The sequence below is a fragment of the Bos taurus genome, chromosome 10 (genome assembly GCF_002263795.3).
Source record: "Bos taurus isolate L1 Dominette 01449 registration number 42190680 breed Hereford chromosome 10, ARS-UCD2.0, whole genome shotgun sequence".
Taxonomy (NCBI): Eukaryota; Metazoa; Chordata; class Mammalia; order Artiodactyla; family Bovidae; genus Bos; species Bos taurus.
This window is the reverse complement of record NC_037337.1, coordinates 35,699,750-35,709,150: the sequence shown is the minus strand read 5'-3', so window position 1 is coordinate 35,709,150 and position 9,401 is coordinate 35,699,750.

Genomic DNA, 9,401 nt, shown 5'->3' with positions numbered 1-9,401 from the left:
ACCCAAGCGAACGTTGCTCCACTGGGACCTGGGCGGAGCACCTCATGTGGCACCAGCCACATGTCCCCCTGGGATGTGGGTGTGTGCCCAGCAGCCGAGGGCAGGGCAGCGGGCAGGCTATTAGCATGGGCTGAGCCTCTGGACCTCATTCACTCATCCTGGGAAAGTGGGGGGCGGGAGTGTCTCTGCAGGGAAGCTTCCACATTTTTTGCTTCATTGCCTCAGAGTGAGTAGTGCTCTGAGGTCCCATGAGCACACTGGTCTGCCCCAGAAGGCAACTGGGGCAACCTGCCCTTTTCTAGGCGAGACAGAGAGCAGTGCCTGCCAGAGTCTAGCGTTGTGGGTTCAAGGCTGCCTTGACCAGCAGAGGCCTGGCCCTGCCAAATCTCACTTCCTCCTCTTCCTTCCTGTCCATCCCACTCACCTCTCACACTCAACTCACCCTCAGCTTCAGGAGCCCCCATCCCTCCCCTCCTCCCCTCCCCACCCAGAGGATGCCAAGCCAGCACTAAAGAGGCCACCAGCTTCTTCCAGAAGTCAGTGGTCTGGAGCCAGGGAAGAGTTGAGAGGCCCTGTGGAGAGGGTCTGCGGTTGTCTCTGAAACGGGAGTCTCTGCCTTTGGCTTTAGGGAAGCCCGGCAGACCCCTCCCAGGTTTGGTCACTCAGCCAGAGTGCTCCCTGTGGCGGGTCCAGGTCAAAGGGCTGCCAGACTCCGCTCTGCCACCCCCAGCAGCTGGACCAAGGCTGAGGCACCCCTCCCAGGGGCCTCAGGCCTGGGGCCTCTCAGGTTCCCTCAGAGGGAGGGAGGGGGCTGCCGCAGAGCCAGCTGCAGCTGTGGGAAACCACACACCGCAGCCTGCAGGTGCAAGGGGCCTGGGGGAAGGGGAGAGGATTCATTAACTATTTCTTGGAAGCAGGCCTTCTCCATTCCTTCCATTCCCAAACTGTGGCTTCCCTAAGATGCCAGGTACCATGCTCGGTGGTGTAAGGTGGGTCCATGGCCAAAGAAAAATCAAAAGACCTCTGATGCAGGGATGCAAGAGACAAGCCCCCACCCGAGACATCCAGAACCCTGCAGAGCAAGGCCAGGGGACTGTCACTGACTCTCAGCTAGCTTTGGGGGCCACTGAGAAGCCTTGGTGTCATGTCCCTTTTCCTGTCTGTTTCCTTGGAGCAATTCCATGTCATGGGACACTGCCTGGGGGGCTGGACTGGAGCTTCCTCCTCAGGGATGGCACTCACTGCCCGCCCCCCCCCCCCGACACACCAGCCTGCCTACTGAGGACCCCTCAGGGGGCTACCTAAGGGGGCAAAGGGCCTAGTCTCAGAGGAGGGATGGATGGCCAAGCAGGTCTGCTCACACCCAGCCCAGGTCTTGGGGTGGCAACTCTTACTATTGAGTAAACTGTGGCTTGGACGCTGGTTGGGGTTTCCAGGGGCTGGAAGCCAGTCAAGGGGAAAGCTTTCACACAGTCCCCAGAAGGGCTCCTTTCTGCTGGATCTGCCCCCAGAGCTTCATATGGTGCTTAAAGCTGCCCATCTGCCTGCCTGCCTGCCTGCCCACGTCAGTCTGACTTCTCATCCTGCCCGTCCAACTGCCTGCCTTGGAGCACCCATCAAGGGCAGTCTTCCTGCAGGGGGCCCAGGAGGTGCAGGACCCTGTGGGAAAAGACAGTCTTGCTCTTGTTTAAGTGCCACTCCCCTTCTCATTCTCCCCAGTGTTAAGTCATCACTCATCCCCCTACTCTCTTGATCATTCCTAAATATGAGAAAGGTGACATTTTCTAGAAGGAACCAAGTTCATTCTACACACCTGTCTGAACGCCCACTGCTTGGCAGGCTGTGCTAAATCTTGGAGTATAGAGATACGTCTTTGCTTTGCAAGAGCTCACAGTCTGGCAGGATAGATGTTCACACTCTATTCAGAGAGAGAAGATTCTTCAAGGGAAGGCACCCCATTCTTCAAGGTCAGAGGAGGATCAGAGGAGAGGCTGATGGTGACAACAGATGTCTGCAGAGAGCTCACAACTGTTATACAAAATGTTGTCTCCACTACTTATCCTCTACCGTCACCTCCTTGGGAGGGAGGGGGTGATTGCCATCAATTTCTGACTTTATCAATTTGCCCCATCCTACCTTTCTAACCTCAGCTTCCTCCTCTTTGCCTGACAGGGAACATCCGTTACAATTGCAATATAATACAAAAATGTATTTGGTCTTGATATTACCTGCAACAGAACTTTAAATAAAAGCATGCTATTTCCTCAGTAATGGGAATTATTTTTGGAGTTGACAACCTGTCCTTTTGGTCACAACTGAGTTTTTGCTAATGAGGTGATTGGTGGTGGGTCCTTAGATAGTCTGAAGTCGGGGGGACTGGTCCTGCCAGAAAGAAGGTGGGAAATTTCATCCCCACCCCACTCCCAACCTCTGGAGAGAAGAGGGCAACTGGAGATGGAGTTCAGTCATGTGGTCAGTGGTTTAATTAACCATGCCTGTGACATGAAACCCCACCTAAAAACCCTGGAGACTGAAATTTGGAGGACCTTCCTGCTTGGTGAACACATGGATGTTCACCAGTTGAGGTGGCACCTGACCCGTGAAGACAGAACACAGAGACTTTGCCCCCAGACCTTCCCTGTATGTTGCTTCAGTCTGGCTCTTCTAGAATTAATTGTACTTTATAATAAAACTCTAAGTTTAGTACACTTAGTAAGTTCTATGAGTGATTCTAGCAAATTGTTGAAGCTGAAGGGAGGTAGTAGGAACTATTATAGCCAAATCAGACAGAAGTGTGGGTGGCCTGGGGACCCTATTTGCATCTGTCAAAGGAAGTAAGGGCAGTCTTCTTGGGGCCTCTGCCATTTAACTTATGGGATCTGAAGCTAAGCCTGAGTAGTTAGTGTCAGAATTGATCCTGAATTCAATTGCAGGATTCCTGGTTGGTGTCAGAATGTACAACTGAAGAGGCCTGCTTATAGCCCTCCCTCTAAGTCACAGGCATTCCTAACCCATCCTCCTCTCTGAAATGTCTCTCTTGGCCCCCATGTTCACTAGTCCACTAGCCTCAGTTTTTTCCAAATCGTTCCCATCCTTCAAAGCCCATCTCCTTCACAACTTTTTGGCACTAGAGGTGCTGTCCTGAAGCCTTCCTTGTAGGCAGAAGTCTGACCCTCCTGGCAGGTCTAGGGAGAGGGATCTGGTGCTGCGGAGTACTTCAGGTCAAGGAGTGAGTGAAAGTTGCTCAGTCGTGTCCAGCTCTTTGCGATCCCATGGACTATACAGTCTATGGAATTCTCCAAGCTAGAATACTGGAGTGGGTAGCCTTTCCCTTCTGCAAGGGATCTTCCCAACCCAGGAGGGATCATATCCAGGTCTCTTGCATTGCAGGTGGATTTTTTACCAGCTGAGTCACAAGGGAAGCCCAAGAAGCTGCTCTTTAAATGCTCCTGGTCAAATAGAAGGAGAGGGCTGAGTCAGAGTGAGGTGCAGTGCTGGCCTAGCTGAGCTCTCCTTGAAGATGCAGCCTCTATGCAGCCCTGTCCACCTTCCTCTGATCTGGGAGAAGCAGTGTCTTGGGGTAGGCAGGGGCTGGGAATTCTGGCTCTGCATCCCCAGCACCACTAGGCCTGATGGTAAATACAGAGTTTTGTCACCTTCTCCATGGTGGCGCTAGTGGAAAAGAAACTGCCTACTGATGCAGGAAATGTAAGAGACGCAGGTTCGATCCCTGGCTGGGGAAGATCCCCTGGAGAAGGGAATGGCTACCCACCCCTGTATTCTTGACTGGAGAATCCCATGGACAGAGGAGCCTGGTGTGCTACAGTCCATAGGATCACACAGAGTTGGACATGGCTAAAGTGACTTAGCACACACACGCTATAGTGATGGGCAGCACTCACCCAGGTCAACAAACACACACCTTCTCGTGCATGTTCACTAGGGTGTGTGTGCATACACACACACAAACATAGACACACAGAGGAGCATGCCAAGCCCGTGTCTGCACTGCTCTGGGCTACAGCTGGGAAGCGCCACATGTCAGCTTGGTCTGGCCCTGTTCCTCTCCCCCTTGGCTTTTTTGCCAACATTGGTCTTGGCAGAGCATGGCCCCACAGGCTAAAGGCCAGTGGACATCAGCATGCTCCCCTCCCCCCAACCCTCTAGCCTTCCTCCTATCCTACACTCTCCACCCTGGGCTGAAGCTGCCTCCAAGAGCCTAGGGTTGTGGCTCCAAAACAGCTCAGACAGTGTCGAAGCCACGTGGGTGATCTGGTGGGAGGCTGGAGAGCGGTGTCATTTAGTCTCCTGGCCCCCACCCTGGGTAATGAACAGGTAGTCGATGGATAAGAGCTAAACTGGACTCTTCTCTTAGGGGTTGCTGAGGCCTGGGAAGCAAACAGGGAGGGTTTCAGAAAGTGACCCAGAACCCCAAGGCCTTCTGCCTCATCACTGCCCACAGGGAACAGGACTGAGCTACCAGACTTTGGTCTGGCTTCAGAAAAAGCAGGTCTCCTGTGATATCTGGACTGCCCGCTTCTCTCCCTTTTCCAGCCCCCACTCTGCTGAAAGTCTCTCCAAGGATACCTTGGGTCCTAGAAAGGCAGAATGTTAGCCATTTATTTTTAGCTTGACTGTGGTCTGAAAGGCTCGATCCCCAGTTGAAGGAATTTTAAGGAGCAGCTTCCATGAAGAAGAGCATTAGGAAGGCTGGGCTTTTTCCTTCTTTGTGTTACTGCACCCCTTGCTCTGCTCTCAGGTGTGTTCCTCCTCCCAGCTCATTGTAAATTGGGGGTGGGCAGCTGTGACTGATGGACGACCTTAAACTATCCAGAAGGAGTCTAGCTCTTCACCAAGTGTTGGGAGCCTTCTATGAAATGAGCTTCTCTTGAGGTGTTCTCAGTCCAACAGATCCACTTCTCTTTATCGTGGGGATCTGGGGGAAACAAAACTCTACCATCTCAGGTCCTAAATTAAATCCCATTCCTTTTCTTTTTAAAATTAATTTTCTTGGCCATGCCGTCTAGCATGTGGGATCTTAGTTCCCAGACCAGGGATCAAACCCACCTTCTTTGCATTGATCTCAACCACTGGACCTCCAGAGAAATCCCGAGTTCCATTCTATTTTATCTAGCCCTCAATCAGAGTCTCATCCTAATTTCTCTCTGTTACTCAAGCTCTAGTTTTCACAGCAGCCCCAAAGTGTCCTCTGAGCATGGGTCTCTCACATTTTAAACTGGAAGTCACCCAGACCTCACCCATCCCAACTCTTCGTGTTACAAAGAAGGAGACTGAAGTCTGCCTAGGGGAAGTGACTTGTCCAGGGTCACACAGCTTTTCCCTGGCAGGGTTAAGATAGAAGAATCCTGCATTTTGATTTTGTGCTCTTTCTGAAAAGCCACGCCACTCAGCATCTCCACTCAGTTTGGAGTTTGGGACCTGGAGCTTAGGTCCTATTTTTAGAGACATCCTTAGAAATTCAAGGGTGAGGCCTTTGTGAAGAGACAGCGCTCGTTTCCCTCCCCAAAGCTCTTGTTTTGTGTTACATTGCATCATGCAAGAGAGGGGGTGAGGGGGCTGCTGGGCCATGGCACGCCTCTGCTGACTTGTCCAAACCGACCTGGGGAGCAGGTGTGGGCCCTCTGTCCCCAGAGCTTCTCGAAGAACAGTTTGTTCTGCGGGGGCTGCTGCCGGGGGAGAGGGAGAGCGACAGACACCAGCACACAGCCCTGGAGCTGCTGCAGCTGCTTCCTGTTGTCAGATGCTCCCCGGCTGAGGGGGTGAACTCCCTGGCACCCCCTCGCCCCTGCCTAGCTCTCCACGTGGCTACCTCCCTCCCTAGGCCACTGACATCCCATGGATTCAGAGGAAGACCAAGTTCAAGGAGTGAGAGCTCAGAGGAAGGAAGAGGCCTGGGGCCAGGCACACTTCCAGTCTCATTCTGTGCAAAGAGAATCTGTCCTGAGAATACGCATGCTCCCTCCTGCCTTGTCTCCCCTTCCCCAGTAGAAGACCTTTTTCATCATTCCTGCTGAGCCAAATTCTCCCCAGCGGGGTCCCCTGGGCCTGGCCCACAGTGACTCCCCTGTCCCCCTCACCCCTCACTGGCCGTACTGGACTGTCCAGTATGCACTATGAGTGTGTGGGCCCCAACTTCACACTGCCTCGTTTTGTGGTTTTTTTCCCCCCCGGGTTTGTTTTGTCTCCTCTTTAAGACTCAAAGACAGGAGAATATGGGTTCCTGACCACTGCCTCCTACTTCAGACAAGATCCCTTACAGAGCTGAGCTCATGCTGACCCAATTGGAGGGACATGATGAATTCTCATTGAATGTCCCAATGTCTCTGCCCTGGTTCCCATGTGAACTGCAGTCACCCCAGCCTGGGGTGTGTGTGTGTGTGTGTGTGTGTGAGGGGAGAGGACCATGATTTCAGCTTCCCTGCCCGGAATTTTCTGTTTGATCGTCACCATGCCTCATTACAGGAAGCTGCCCACGGCCTTGCCCCTCTCCAAGCTTGCTTCCAGATTCCCCTCTGACTCATAATGAGAGTACTACGGGGCTGACCGAGTGGACCATCTCCGGTCTACACAGGGTTCTCCCAGTGTGAACGCTGGCAGGTGGACAGCCAGGGAAAAGGGAGAATGGTTGGTGCCTGCAAGGCAGCCACTGCTCACCTCAGGGCACCACTCAGAACACTGCCAGGGTGAGCTCTCTGCTTTATCCTACTTCATCCCCAGTCTCAGGTAGGGCCTGGCTCATTGTACCCAGGGGTTCTGAGAGGGGCTGGGGTGGAGGTGGAGGGAGCACTAAGCCCAGACTCTCAGCCCAGCGCTCTTCCCCACATTGTGAAATGGCCTTGGATGAGGGCCAAGCAGGAAGCCGTCTCCTATAGCCTTTAACCCAGTGCCTGGCGCTTGGGATGTAAGGGTGGGCCCCAGGCTCTTCTGTCCCCAAGGGAGGGCTGAACTTGACATTGAGCCCACCTGCTAGGAGACAGCCTGATCTGCCCTTGGCTAAGCAAGAGGGCCCATGCCTCCCTACCACCTATATGGGACATTCAGAGGGGTGTGGAAGGCAGTGGAAAGTGCATGGGGCTGGGGCTCCGGGTCTCCAGCCTCTCCTCTGCCATGATGAGCTTCATGATCTTGGGCAAGTCACTTTCCCTATCTGGGCCTCACTCAGGTTTCTTATCTTTGAGCAACCAGAAGGGTAAGCGTTGGACTAGAACGATCTTGGAGGCCTCTTAACAGCTTCATGTTGTGACTCACTAAGTTGGTGGTTTAGTGATGTTATTACCAGGACCTGGCTCTGATCTGGCAAGGGGTCAGTTCGTTGTGCCTGTCTAGGTTTTGCCAATAAATCTGCATCTGCTGGTCTCTCAGAGCGCTGGAGTCGGCTTCCCTGGACAATCAAGGATGAATGATGATGGAAGACAAGAGATGAAGAGCATCTGCTACTCTGGGGAGTTAGGACACCTGGGTAATTTGCAGAAACTCTGGCTACATAATTTCCTGTCCTTCACTTCCCGGCAGGAAGTTTAAAAATTTAGGATCCCTAATCGTCATGAATGAAGGGGCTCCTTGTCCCACTCACTAAACTCTTAAAAGTAGGGGGAGGAGGAAGGCAGGAAGAACACAGGGTTCTCCATACCCCAGACCTCCAGCCTGCCTGGGATGATTTGAACTATAACCACACCCGCTTTTCTGGGTCTCAGTTTCCCCTCATACAACCTGGGGTGTGGTGGCCTCCCCTTCCTAAGGTTCAGCAAGGAAGGAAAGCATCAACAAGAGGGGATAACTCTGTTAAAGCGCACATGTATTTCATGAGTGACATTACCCAATTCTGCATACTTCTGACCTTCCAGGAGCATGTGGCAAGATGCCCATGGGGTGTCATCTGTGGGGTACTGGGAATCGCTTTGAGTCTCCCCAAAGCCACAGCACCTGAAATCCTACCATTAGAGTATTTTCTTTGTCTAACATTGCCCAAACTGCCTCCAAAAATGGAGTGTGTGTGTGTGTGTGTGTGTGATGTATCTAACCATCTGTCGTGAACACGTTAGCATGATTTAGCTGCCAGATGGGTGGCCTGTGCACCACTAGCTGAGGTTAGTCAGAGACTGGGGTTTTGGTGAATGGAGGGGAAGGTGTTTCAGAGGACTGAGGGCTTGTACTGGGGTACTGCTTGAGCAGGAGGGGAGAATATCTGAAACCTGACCTTCCTGCCGGGCTTTCTCATGTCCTACTCCACCAAAGCAGTGTAAGCAGAATATTCCCATTTTACAATTGAGGAAACGGAGGCTCATATAGATGAAACAAGTGACTTTTCTTCAGAAACACAGCCAGAAAGTGCTGAGTTGGGCCTCGAGTCCAAAAATTGAGAACCCAGGAGGCATGATTTTGTCTGTGTTGGGGGTGGGAGCAGGGTGGGAAAGGGGATGGAGCATGGGAGGGCGGTGGGGAGAGACGAGAGATGGAGAGCAGAGTCCTGGGTTTTACTACTGTGCCCAGTGCTGGCCACTTTGCTGACTTCCCTCCCTTCTCACCATCTCCTACCCCTTTCCCACCACTGTCTCTGGTCTGGGCTGCCCTCAGGCTGTACCATTCACCTGTTCTTCACCCTGTCAGGGGCAGGGCAGCGAGGTGGCTGGCTCTGAAGTCAGTGAGCCCAGGTTCAAACCTCCACTCCACCTCTTACTAACGGTGTGACCAAGTCACATCTTTCTACTTGCCAGTGCCTCAGTGTCCTCCAGAAGCTGGATGTCAAACAACTCTCACCTCACAAGGCTACTATGAGAGTTCAAGAGATAATACATTGGGTTGGACAAAGTGGTAAAGAATCTGCCTGCAATGCAGGAGATGCAGGAGACCCAGGTTCGATCCCTGGGTTGGGAAGATCCCCTGGAGGAGGGCATGGCAACCCACTCTAATACTCTTGCCTGAAAAATTCCATGGACAGAGGAGCTTCGTGGGCTACAGTCCATGAGGTCATAAGGAGTTGGACACACTGAGTGACTGAGTACATATGCAATATTTGAAGCAACCAGCAATGAGCCTGGCACTAATAATTTCTTAATAAATATGAGCCAGGTATGGTGTGAGAAAAAAGGAGTTCCTCCTCTCACGGAGAATTTGGTCCACTTCCCATGACCCCAGCACCTAGAATGGTGCGGGCTTGAGTGGATGCTTGTTCAGTTCACATTCAATGATTGAATGAATGATATCCATTACAGAGAAACTCCTAGCCTCAGCAGAAGGCTGAGTTTTCATTATTTTGAAAAACAATGGGAACGCTCTTGGATTTTCTTAAGTTCTAAGGTCATGCGACAAGATCTGGGAAGGTTAGGGTTGCCTGTGGCCGCACCTGTCCAGTGAGGTTGGGGCGTCCCCTACCGGCCCCA